At 36.2% G+C, this 14,139-nt stretch overlaps 1 protein-coding gene across 3 annotated transcripts in view; it reads right to left on the minus strand.

Annotated features, from left to right (window-relative positions):
* Window positions 1-14,139, minus strand: part of CSMD3 (CUB and Sushi multiple domains 3) — a 587,056-nt gene that overhangs the window by 370,290 nt on the left and 202,627 nt on the right. The gene's annotated exons all lie outside the window — the stretch shown is intronic.

Here is a 14,139-nt window from a genome sequence, read left to right on the forward strand (position 1 = left end):
TGTCAACACAGGTCAGATAATGGGCTAGACAGAACACTGCTTGGGCACCAGGGAAAGGTTTGTACCTTGTGACTTTCACCTTCAAGATATGGAATAAGAGAGCTTAGTTTATGCAAACCACCATCTAAAATGATAAAATAGACATCTATTTTTCAAGAGTAAGTAATTTTCTATTTCAGGGTATAAAGATATAAGAAATATTCCATCACTTGAGTGGATTTGAAAATTAGTTATTAGATGTACAAGAAGAGTAGGGAATTCTAGTGGATTGACCCCAGCTAGCAGTCAAGCATCACACAGCTGCTCCCTCCTTCACTTCCCTGCCCCAAACAATTGTAAGGGGAGAGAGCAGGAAGAGCAAAAGCAAGAAAGACACTTCAAAAGACAGTTTAATAAATGAAGAGTTGAAAAAAAAGGAAGTGATACAAAAGCAATCATTCACCATATTCCACAAACAGATCAATCAAAATGGTCTCCAATGATTAGCAGCTGTCTCTCAGCACCTCTAATTTTTTATTGCTGACCATGAAGTTATATGGTATGAAATATCTTTTCGGTCAGTTTGGGTTTGTTGTTTAGTTTTTTTCCCTTCCCCGTATCCTACCTATTCCTGGTCTATTCACTATGGGGAAGGAGGAGGGGGAAAAGAAAGCCTTGATGCTGTGCAAGCATGGCTCAGAAGTAGCCAGTACATTGTTGTGCTATCAGTTCTGGTTTAGCCACAAATCCAAACTATAGCACCTTAAGGCTTCTACGAAAAAAATTAAGTATGAGCCATTAGACCCAGTATACAAAATTATCTGGATTTTGTATTGTTTTGTGTTTCTGTTTGTCTTTTAACAAACAAATTGGTTTTCTGTTTTGGTTTTCTGTTTGTTTGGAGCATAAGGATATTGCTACAATTATAGTATCCTTCATCTTGACTGGCTCATTAAGAAAGTCTGAATTTAAGTTCTTTTTTATTTTGGGATTTTAATGATTTTTTTTTTTTTCCTGTGTGTTGTTTTTTTTCATTATTTTATTTTTAAATGAGATATCATGTTATAAAGAAGGTGAATAAAGTTCAGATAGAAAATTCTTCCATCAAGCCAGTAATTCAAAATATATATTATATTTCTCAGCAAAACCAGAAAGATAAGTCACATCTTCAGAATGCCAACATACTTATCTATGCTCTTCCATTTAGTTATAAACAGAACTCTTCCTGTAGTTAAAATAAAATACTAGCCAAGAAGTATGCCATTTTATGTTCAGGCATAATGGATTCCTGTTTTATTTTGAGAAAAACTCTATTCATAATAAATCAATTCTGAAGTGATTTTTTTGAGTGAAATAAAATCCAAAATCTTGCTTAAATAAATAACTAATAAGTTTGTATAGGTACTATTCTGTGAGGAAAACTTTTGAAATAATAACAGTTTAGAGGTAGTGTTCATCTTTTCCCACCCACTTCACCACAAAACAAAACATGCTTAAGAAAACTTCCCAAATTTCTGAAGCTGTACTAGCACCCTTGTTCCCTCAGGCACTGATATAAATGACAAAAGGCTTGACTGACACCACAGCCTATTAAAACTCCTTCACATACTTGCAAAAGAATGTTTTTATACTGTGGAAACATATTAGCTCACACAATTCATTTCAGTTGAACGACACACAGAATCTAAGTTTTTTAAGCTTAGGAAATTGACTTCAAATTCTAAATCCATGAAATACAGATGATGAAGTTAAAAAAATATGGAAAAACAACCAACCAAACAAAAAAATAGTGCTATTAGACTGCAACAGGATGTGGTGAACGCACATTGCCTTGTACCAATTAAAGTTATATGCACTGGCACATATATAAAGCTTAAGAGACAGAAGCCTACACCTTTCAATTAGAAAACATCCAATATTTCTGCATTTTCCTTGTGAATTTTAGAATGAAACACACTTTCTAACAGTCATAAAGTGGCTTTAGTTGCTACAAATTTCTTGCTACAAATGTAAGTATAGTATAATTTGGAGCTTGTTTTTTGGAAGGTAGAGGTTAGGATATCCTTTTCAGTACAGCTATTTCTTTCTACAATAATATTACCTAATAATGCAAGAGGAAATAGTTATTTTATTTAAATTCTTACTCTATAAATAATTGTTAGGCAATATAGAGGCAACAACCTTTCACTGCTTGCATATTTTAGAATAGACCTCTTACTGGAAGAGATCTTACTAAACAATTGAAACAAAATAAGGCTGTAAAACACATTTCCTAACATGTATTTTGGCTTATATATATTCTGCCTATAAGAAGCTTTCTCTTCAATAATCACAAAACTATGTGAAAAATAAATTGCAAGTTTATTGTCCAAGCCATGAGAAAACATTACCCTAGACATTTAAATATGTTCACAGTAAAAGACTAAATTTTCCTTCTAAAATAGCTAAAAATCTAGCTTACCTATCAAATCAGGTATTTATTAATATATCTATCCTTACATCTATGCTGACTTCTAATTAAATTCACAGTTCCTACAATCCCATTGCTGCAGTTCATGGGTTCTATGGGATTCTTCCCAGAAAGTAGATTTGCAAACTAACAAAAATTGATTCTGTTGATATGTGTCCCTTTTCTCATCTCAATTTATCTTCTCAGCAAATTATAAAGCGGTTCACCATTACAATAATACATTGGCAGCCCAACCTACTTCTGTGTCTGTTACTATTTCAAGCATAGTTATACTGCATCATCTACAATATTTTCCTAAAATTCAAAGTAAAACACCATATCTTCCATAAAGGAAACACAGCTGTCTCATGTTCTTTTATAATTCAAAAGATGTAGCTCCTTCTCAAGCTGCACAGAATCCTGCATAGTAAATTTCAGCCAACAGAGAGTAGGCTGCACTTCTGCAGATGTCTTTCATAAACTCTTAGAAATGTTCATGGAGAATCTTGGCTGTGACACAGAGATTTAAAGTATCTTACCCCTATGTGCAGTCAACAGCACTGACTTCTACAAAATGTATTTGAAAAAGGAAGTGCTTTCTGAAACAATGCACCTTTGTTGCTAAACAAGGGATTAATGGAAGTGTAAGACTGCATGTAGATATGTCAGGAAAGTTCCTATCTATGTACTTAATTTGTGTGTAAACCACAGTTTACAGAAGAAATAAGGGACTAACATTTTTGTTAGTCAAAATTTCATTCTTCTTGCACTTAATTACAACAATATGCCTCTACTCCCTTCCTTTATACACTATTTAGGTAGTATTTTAAAAAAATCTCCTGTTTTAGGCTAATTCTGATCCAGTGAAATCAATTAGTATTTTATTTGCCCTCAGAATTCTAACACATAATTCCCACCTTATGTTGCAAAATGGAATTCAGGGTTGGTGTTTTTTCTTTTTTTAATAGCATAGTGCACATCATCTATTTCTTCCAGAAAAGGAACAGTACACATTTTCTTTAACATTTGAAATGTACACTGTCAGATAGCTATAATCTTGACAAGTAATTTAAACATTCTCTTCTTGCTCATGTACCAGACTTTAGCTTTAATTTCTAAAAGTCATCTGAAATGACAGGTCTTACAAAAATATTGTCACTGATTGTCACAATTGTCAATACACTGATTATTATGATGTAATGCAGTCCTTAATTTAGTCATTCAATATGTCCAAAAATATTCCAAAGAGAAAAAATTTTGCTTTTCTTTAAAAAATACACAGCAAACTTTTCCCAAAACTTCTTAATGAAGCATATAGTTTCTACATTTCCTCATATGACAGATTCACAGAAATGGAATTAATTTAAAAAAAAAAAATGAGGTTGATGCCACACCTATAAACAGTGCTGAAACCCTTTCTAATTCTACCAAAGCCTTAGGCTAACAAAGACTTAGATTTAAGCATGACTAAGTGCATACGTAGATCTCATTATTCATATATATGCACTACAAAATCCTAAGTGCTTGTTTTGATGCAAACTGCAGCTGTGTGCATTCTTTCTTACTGGTATTATTTGCATGTTGAAATAAAACTCCTGTATATAAAGATTTGATTAAAAAAGGGCAAATTATCACACATTTTGATAAGGCCTATGCATGTTCATATATGTGCTATTGGGACTTAATACTTACACAGCATAATACAATAAAGGAGAGGAAAGACATACTCAAAAGAACAGTGCCTGATCAATGACCTATCTGGTTTGGTTAAATTATGCTTAAATTAGGCAGTACTTGTATTAAGCATAAATTTGAAGTAGCAACATCTTTCAGCTTATTGTGCCTCCTGTATTTGTATACAACACACACTCATTACCAAAGACTTCTGGGACCCTTTCTTTTGTTCTTTATGACTGCCTTGGCCCCATAAAGCAAAACTTCACATAGCAAGAATCATAATAAACATCTTTTGCAAAGGATCCAACCGACAATGCAGATTTAAGGGCACAAGATTAAAACTCAGGTCTCTCATTTAATAAATCCATATCTGTTTAAAACAAGCAGTTGCACACTAGAGAAGCAAAGCTGATGTCAACTCAATATTTAATATATTACTCGATCTGAAAGATCCTGAAGGATTTAATTATTAAGTTAACATATCTCTCCTGTTGCACCAACTCAGTTTGTATGATGTTTACATTGAAGTTCAGACACTAACCTAACTTAACTCTTTGGTCCAGCACTACAAGAGTACTGCTGCGCGTCACTTTTCCCGCCCCGACCAACTCCCGAAAGCGCGGCTTGGCACAATGGCTCCTCATCAGGGTCAATGCCGCCGCTACTTCCGGGTGCTTCTGTGGCTGCGCCCAGGGATGGGCTGGCTGAGCTTTGTCGTCGGTGCAAGGGAAGGAAACGAAGAGGCAGGGAATTGTCCAAACCCATCTGCGTCACGGCTGGACGCTTTATTGGTCGCAGGAGCCGCAATGGAGGAGCCACGGCTGCTCCCAGTCTCGCATGGATGAATCCGGTCCCGAGGCTGGGGTGCCACAGAGGGATATAGAGGTGGGACAGGGGAGGACGGGAGCTCTCCGCCCAATGAACACAGATGCCGTGGCTGTGACGTTGCCACAACGGCCAATGGGCACACGACGGGGGCGGACACGGGGGTTCAGGGCCAGTGGGACTGCGGGAATGAGGTGACGAGCATGGAACTGCCAGGGACGGGACGGGGGAGTGGTCACAGGAGTGGCACGGGAGAAAACCCAATGGCCGGCAGCCTGGGGCTAACTTCCGTGGAGGGAGAGACACAGGTGACACACGAGGATACATGGAACTGGTAAGCTAACAAAAACCAGAACCCCACATCTGAACCCAAAACCCAGGATGCAACACAAGAGTAAGTATTTTGTAGGACTATGCATATCAATATTTTTTTTATGTTTCCAATTTCACTGATGAGTTTAATGGGTCTTAATGGCATTCATTATAGATGTGAGTGTCTGTTGCATGACAGTTTTGGTTACTGGCCTTTTTTTTTTCTTCCTGGAAATGTTCTATCCAAATTATATTAAATCACTTCAGAGCAAGAACACTTCTCTGACCTATATTGTCAAAAGCAAAGAAAGCTCCACCAATTTCCTATGTTTTTTACACAGTCTATTGCTGTCTAAACTGATAACTCAGGATTTAAATATTTTTCAAGATATCACATAAATATTAAATGCTAATAGGCATTTTCAGTTATCTTTAGATAACAATAAAGGTCAACAAAATGGATAATTGCCTATAAATTTTGCTTCTGTGAAGAATTTCCAAGATAAAGTAAGTATTTTAAGAGCAGTGGTTTCCCTAGAATTTTAATTGTAGCTTACATTTATGCATTTATAAATGCATTATACATTCAATATATTTTCTGTATTTCAGAAAAAGACTAAATGAAACATCTCTGTGATAGAAGCTATGGAACTTTAACGTAAGTTGAGCTTTTCATTAAATTGTATGTGTGAAACTCAAACTGCTGATGGGTTGCATCAGGGCTGCTCTTGTATCAGTAAATTCAAGTCATTATTTCCCTGCATGATTAAGGAATTGTCCATCTTGTGAGATAGACTGGCTTCAGAAAAGAGACTAATTTGAAAGGTAATTACAGTATCAAAATAAGCAGTTTCTCAGATGAGACTTCAAATGATGAAAACAAAAATAATACAGGAAAAGATTAACTTGGAAATAAAGCAAGTATATACATAAAGAAAACAAAAGAAGAAGAGGATTAAGTTATTCTTCTGCATTGCCATAGTCCAATGTCCTGTCATAACAAATGACAGGACGCATAATTCCAATGAGAAATTAAATGGTCATAATTCAGTCTTTAAAGAGGAAAGAAGAAAAAGTATATTCCTAAAACAAGCTCCTTCTCAATGGTAAATATTCATTAGAAATGTAAAGGAAAAATGCCCAAAAGAAGAGAGCCTAAAATCTACCACTCTACTAGAATTTTGAGGGCAATATATAATCCAAGTTTTAAGTGGTTACAAAGTTAGTAAAAGACCTAATTCTTATGGTCAGTCCCTGTAATATTTATAGCAGGGCTGAGCATTTTATGTATCTGAGAATGAGGACACTCACAAGTTTGATATTATATTAATTGTTGTTTCTGTATCTCAGAACTGCAGCCAAATGAATGACAAAAAGCAGGTTTTTATTTTTTGAACAGTAAATTGACACTCTTCAAATTTAGACTCATGAGCTATTTAGAACTAAACTAAGGGTTTAGGTTGAAACTTCACTGCAGTCACTTATTTCTGATTTATAAAACAAAAAAAATGAAAAATAAGTGAGTATTTGGGAGGAGAAGGAAAAAAATTCTACATTATTTTACCTTGAAAAAAAACTTGCTCTGTAAAGTACTTTAATAATCTATTGATTAATTTTAGAGTTATTAATCTAGTTGGATAAAAATAATTCACCCTTTGACTCTTTTTGTCAAGTACATTATGGTGTCTGAAAGACCGAAAAAAAAGGTCTTTGTTTTAAAAATGTCAGTGTTGAAATATATGAAAGCTTTGTCTTGCTTTTGCAATGCTGGAAAAAGTTCAATTTTAGAGTGGAGTTACTGTCATATAAAGCAGCTTCACGAGAAGCCTGTGTATGATCATTAAGGACTTAATAAAGGTCCAAGTGATGATTAATGAAAGTTTATAGTACTGTGGATATGAAATGTTGAAAAGTGTCAAGATTAAGAAATACTTCTTAAATTCAAAAGTTGATTGCATCCTATAAAGCCAGATGTTCCTATGTCAAAGTTTTCCAACTAATCTCTTGACTTCACAGAATAATAAAGTATGAGGAAAGAAGCCTTCTAAACACACAACTATTAGCTCATATTACATGTAATCTTGTCTTTGTGGCATAAGAAAATAACACTGATGGACAGCGGTGTGTCCTGATTGCCTGCAGGCCTAGTAAAAGCTGCTGATTTTTATATAGATGTCAGGGTCCTAGAAGGAGTAACTTTTCATAAATGTGATACAAATACCTGATGTACAAAGTGACCCTGCACTCACAGCTCAATTTCCCTAAGCAGATTATAGAAACAATATAAATACATATTAACTTCACCTGAGCTGTACATGGTGGTTTATACATGGGTGTTTGTACCACACAAGCTGCGACAAGTTACACAAGCAGCTCATTGGTGTAATTGGTGAGACCAAGCTCAGGGCAGTCAATAAAGAGCAGAGGCAGATGAGCATGGGTGCACCACTGAGAAGATACAGGCGCGCCTGGTGCAGGCTCTGTAGTTTAGGCCTCACACAAAAGCACTGATCCTGCTGGCCAGAAGCTATGATAAGGTGGACACCAAGAACTGTCCTAGGATATTTTTTTCCTGCACATGCTAAATCAAACTGTCTCCTTCACGAATCCCAAATCTGAGGGCCTTGGCTGGAGAGTGAAAGACCCTGGACAGGTATAAAAATGACTGTGATCATCTGTGCATTTTCCGTGGAATCCTGCACATTTCTTCCCCCTACTTTCACAGCTAATCTAAATAAAACTAAATTGAATACAACTTGTATATGACCAATATTTCTTTAGGTAACAGTCAAACTGAATAACTGGGACTATTACCTGTGAGAGGCTTTTATAATTTACCTCTCTTAAAATGTTGCCACACTCAATTTCTGAACTGGCTGTTTTCTTTTCAATTCTATATAAGAAATTGTTATACTTACAAGTATTGCCTGAATAGGAGAAGGAAGCTTGTTCTTGAGTCTTCTGGTAAGTGTCAATAAATGAATGAAACTAAACACTGAAAAATATTACACTTGCCCTACAATTTGATGTTCTGCAATAGTATTTGTTACACAGAAAATCTTGTTGGGATAGAAAAGAAGAGCCCCATGTCAAAATTATTATTAGCCTAATTAATGCTTTAACAGACTAACAGTCTAAATATTGAAAAGTCTCATTAATATTATCAGTAACTTATTTATTTAAAGAAAATTTTCTAACATCTATTTCTTTCCTCAGATGTTATGTCCAAATTTTAAGTGTCCCTCTGTATCCTGAGATCAGCATTCATTCTTTCCTAAATAGAAGGGGAAAATTTTTATTGTGAGTCATTCTGCCTCTCTAGTGCTCTCTGGTGAGGCCCCACCTGGAATACTGCATCCAGCTCTGGAATGCCCACCACAAGGAGGACATAAATCTTATAGGGTACAGAGGGGGTCCATGAAAATGATTAGAGGGATGAGGAATGGCTGAAAGAATTGGTATTTCTCAGCTTGGAGAAGGAATGGCTCCCAGGTGAGTTGACTGTGGCCTTTCTGTACCTGAGGGGAACCTACATGACGCCGTTGAGCAGGACAGGAACAGAGAACTCCAGATCAGAAGGCTAAGAAAATGAACTCTGATTTATTTGAAATGTACCACTCTATATATAGAGAACATTTATAGAACTCTATATATAGAGACTAATTTCCTTGGTCTTAGAGTAAAAACATCTCACACTATTAGTGGGCAGTGAATGACACACAATGGCAGAACATACCTATAAACAATGTGAATAACAAGGTAGATTAGAGAATTATTTACATTCTTTTCCAACTGCCTCCCAGGCTCTTGCCTGGTTAGAAAACCCTTTTCTTTTTCTCTCTGACTGAGCTGAGAATATCCACACTTACGAGAAAGCTTGAAAGGAATTTTGACAAGGTCATGTATTGATAGGACAAGGAAAGTGGCATTAAACTAAAGGAGAGTGAATTAAGATAATATATTAGGAAGAAATTTTTTACCCTAAGGGTGGTGAGGCATCGGACTATGTTACCAGAAGCTGTGTATTCCCAATCCCTGGGAGTGTTCACAGCCAGGCTGGATGGGGCTGCAAGTAACCTGGTCTAGCACACGGTGTCCCTGCCCACAGCAGAGAGGCTGGAACTAGATCATCATTAGGGTCCTTTCAACCCACACCACTCTATGATTCTATGACCAGAATCATAGAGTGTATCCTGGGATCATCATGATACCACTCTCCTTCCTCAGTCTTGAGTCATCCTTCGGCTATCTGATGCTTCCTAAACAGAATCTTTGTTTTTTCTCATTGGTTCCCAGCCTTCTCATGATCCAATTATCATAGAGGCCCAACATGTGTTGCACAGGAACTGCCTAGGGTTGTCAAACCTTTGGTACACATGATAGACATATAGTCACTTGAACAGTAGACAAAGAAAAGATAAAAAGAGCTCAGGTCAAGACACTTCAGAAGAGTCCTAAGAGAATCCAGCTGTAAGATCAATACATGGCCACACAAGGCCTGTGGCCACTTCCCAGTGATAAGGCAAAAGTCGTATTTGCTGACTTATCAGTTGCTATCAATATGGCCAGATGCACACTAAAGAAATTGGAGGCACTAGAAATAGGAAGCAAAGAGTACTTATCCATAAAGGTATTTCTCATTTAACTTCTTCTCATAATCCTTAGTATTTCATCTGACAAAAGCAGTTAAAATGAACACATCATATAGGTATGCAGTGGTCAAACTGGTAAAAGATCCTAATTCTATTTTCTGTAGTGCATGAAGGGATGGTGATAAAGTTTAAAATATAAGTCAAATTACTCCCACTCTGCAGCAAAATTAAGAACCCCATGGGTCTTATAAGAAAAAGTACTTATTGACTCTGAGTTTTCCTGAGTCTCTGCCACTCAAATTGCTCATATTTAGATATGCAAAATGCAAATGTATCTTAAAAGAGTTGTTCCTTAACATTAGAATAAAAATTTGAAATGCTGTCATTTAAGTCTGAGTCAGTTATATTATTTCATCTTTTAAGGGTGATAATAAGACAGTCCTGAAATGCCTTTAAAGAACAACTCATCAAATACAAAGTAAGAGGATAAACATTAAATATTTCAATTCGAACTACAGGTGATCTTTTTCTGAAACTTCACTTCCTCCTTTCTTCCTCCTGTTTTTCCCCTTTGAAAATGTATGAAGGTAGATACCAAAATCTGCCAGGAAAGGCTCATTTTACTGCATAGTTTAAATATAATTGTAGTCAAGGAATCCATGCTGATTACTCACAGAACCATTCACCTTATCTTTCACCTTCTATGGAAGGTGGATTAATGTTTTGTTCAGCTATATATTATTGAAGAACTTTCTTCTATATATCCAACACCGTGTCTCCTTCTAATTCTACTGGATTTATCACATTATACATTTTTTTAATTGATTACCTTTATCTGTTGTGACTTTTCCCCCTTCTTCAATATATCTATAAGATAAGAAATTTCTTAATAATTTTATGCAACTTTAATTTCAAAGTGTTGGACAAATACCAAAAAAATGTACCATTCTTTACATAATGAGGATGATGATAATAATAATAATTTATAAATTTCCAACACATAAACAATATTTTGATCTCCACCACAAAAATCTAAGAAAAAATCAGAAACTGCGTGGGCTGTAAGGGTACCCTCTTGACTTTGGCTAGGTCTGCCTGGGGATTCTGTTAAGTCTCTGCCATGACCCTGGAAACCCATTCTAGCTCAGCCTAAGACTGCTTCAGTTCTATCCTTGGCTATCTCTGTTTGACTGCGGTCCTGAAGGGATTCTGGACCTGGTTTATCACTTACCACATTGGAGGCTGTTACTTGACTCTAAGTCCCTGTGTTCAGCCTCTGGAGGACTGCATATCATGGGTGAGTGAATAGGAAATGTGGCCTGTGTAGAGTCCCTCTTGGCTCTCAGTTATCCCTGGCTTGCTTCTGTTGCTTCTAGATAGAAATAGATTTCAAATCTCCCAATTAAACTGGCCTAATCATTAAAAATGCTTTCTATGACAATTTATGTCCTTTAAACAACACTATGAATTTACTGTTATTTTGTGTACTTGATCATACCTCTCTTTACTGCATTTGTAACCTTAATATTCAAAAGTTGTCTGACTGTATTTAGGGAAACATTTCTCAGTTTTCTTCTGTATGGAGATTTTTAAGATGTTATGATAAAATTAAATGTGGATATCATACACCTCCATCACTTTTACTTCATAGACACATAAGCAACAAAATTCCTTTAAAACTAAGGACCTACGCTTTGAAATTATGTCAGTAATAAGGGGCATGATAGTTTATATTTATATTTATTAGATAATAGTTAAAAAGGAAGAAGAGGATTGGGCAAGTAATATCAGCATGCATGCAGAACACCTAATTTTGACAGAAATTACTTTTACACTTTATAAGATTTTAGACCCTAATTTCTAGTTTGATGGTTCCTAATAAAAGAACCTCCAAAGTGAACCATTAAGAACACATTATCTGTTTCTATTTATATGAATAAGTGAGATTTAGTAATCTAAATTCCCTTTGGGGATCTTGTCAAAGGAGGTTTTCATAACAGAAACTGTGAAATTTGGAGGATTGCATTGAGTTTGAGTGGCAAGGTTTTGGTAGAAAGAGTGGCTTCTGTGAGAAGTGCTAGTAGCTTGCCCTATGTCCACCAGAACACATGCCAGTTGGCTGCCAGATGGATCCACTGAGGGCCAAGGATGAACCCACCAGCAACAGTGGTAGCCCCTCTACGATATGTAGGAAGATGGATTTTGAGAGAATAGAGCTAGCACTGATGGCAATCTCGCCCCTGAGGAGTGGCAGCCGTAATAATTACCAAAGAGTAGGAGCAGCCTTGCCTTTAATAGGTCGCAGCTGTGTCCAAAAAGGATGGTCCAATGAGGATAGGTGTTATAAAAGAGTGGGTTAGCTGGTTGAGGAGTAGTTGGAGTCAGTTGGCTGTGCTGTGGAGTAAGGGTCAGGTGATCGAGACAGTAAGGGTTAGTGTGTGCTGCTAGGGACAGAAAAGGTTAGGTGGTTGTAATAGGGACAGGAAGAAATCAGCCAGCTATGCGGAGGAAAGAGAAAAGGAGTCAGTGTTTCAAGGAGCTGCCCATGAGAACTCACAGAGTGAAGGTATAAAAATTTTACTGTAAGATAAACTGGTGATGACAGTCAGTTTCCATCTACCGTCGATTGGTGCCAAGCACCGGCGCCAACAATTGGTGGCCTGTAAGGGGATGGATCCCGACAAGGATAGCCTATTTAAAAGAGGGCAAAACTGCTGCACAATAGCAGTTGGAAGAAAGGATTGAGAATATGTGAGAAAAACAGCTCTGCAGACACCAAGGCACTGAAGAAAGAGAGGGAGCTGGTGCCCTGGATGTTGGAGAAGTTTCCCCTCCAGCTTGTGTAAAGACGATGGGGAGGCAAGCTGTCCTCAGAAAAGTAGTGTAAAAAACACTGAAGATCTCTATCTCTAACCTGACAAAGACATGAAAATACCAGCAGCTTTTGTTTCACCAAGGAATCAATTTTTCTTGTTTTCTCTTTCCTTGTAATGTAGTTACAAGCTCTCTCCATCATTGTCTTTTATATCCTTTGGTAATTGTAATTCAGCAACTGTGATAGCCTTTCTTACTGTATTCTCAAAGCTTCTTAGTATTTTATGCTTTTATTCATTAGTCATGTGGTTCTTTTCTCACCTTTTGCAAAATTTCTTTCTGCTCTGTATACCTTTATGACTGCACCAGGAGCTTTAAAGCTCTCTTACTATGATCTATATCTTCCTTTTGAAATAGGACAGCCTGTTATTATGTACTTGATATATTCACTTCCACTTACTGCCAGATCTCCTATGGATTATGTTAACCCCTTTTTTTTTTTTTTTGAAGTTGTTTTAGTAAGTTTTTTAATGCCTGATGTCCTTTTCCCTAGTATTGATGTCTATTTATCCATAAATAGTAATGAAATTGTGTTCAAATTGCCTTAATCCTTCATATTTTTGGACAAATACTTTTTTTTTTTTGCATAAAAAAGAAACATCTTAGTATACCTATATAATGCCATTCTGCTTTTTCAACCAATTTCCAGATGAATTAAATCCTCCTTTTCATCAAATAGTCTTTTACATGTAGCTATTTCTTCAGTTTTTCAGAATACAAAGAATGCCTTGCTCTTCTACTTCAACATTCAATGTTGACAGCGCTAGTCTTTTTCTTTCTTTCTTTCTTTTTTTAATTCGGATATATATTAAAATATAATACCACAGGATATATAATTTTTATTTTGCTTAGATCAATGCAGACAAACATATATACCTGATGTTCTACACAGTACCTTCTTTTTTGTCCATTTGATTTCGCACCAAAAAATACCGATTGCTTATCCTGGCTGAATACTGTTCTCCCCACTGGCATCTTACACTAAACTCTGATTTCTCTCAGGTTTAGTTGCAAACTTTGGTTCACAGTATTTGTCCCTAGATTTTTTTCATGGGAAAAAAATATATAATATTTTGAATGACCCAGCTGGTTGTATAAAATGGTTTTCAACCTGAGCATCACAACAGATACTCCTGACATGTATTCTGAACCACTAAAGTTTAAATCTATGTCCCATGTTTCCAGGTGAACCCAAAGAAAAATCAGAGCCCCAAAATAGAAGATATTTTGCAAAGTAATCTGGACTCTGTGTAAACTGAACTAGGCTATTGAAACCACCAGGTCCATTTTTTACCCTTTTCATGCATCGGTAGCAACCTTTGCACAAAATAAGAGGAAAAGTCGTATTACATAGGTCAGACTTTTAAAACAGCAATACATACTTGAAATTACAAGTTTAACAATTTAAGCTTTATTTCTATGGAATTGTTA

The sequence above is a fragment of the Vidua chalybeata genome, chromosome 1 (assembly GCF_026979565.1).
Source record: "Vidua chalybeata isolate OUT-0048 chromosome 1, bVidCha1 merged haplotype, whole genome shotgun sequence".
In the NCBI taxonomy this organism is placed as follows: Eukaryota; Metazoa; Chordata; class Aves; order Passeriformes; family Viduidae; genus Vidua; species Vidua chalybeata.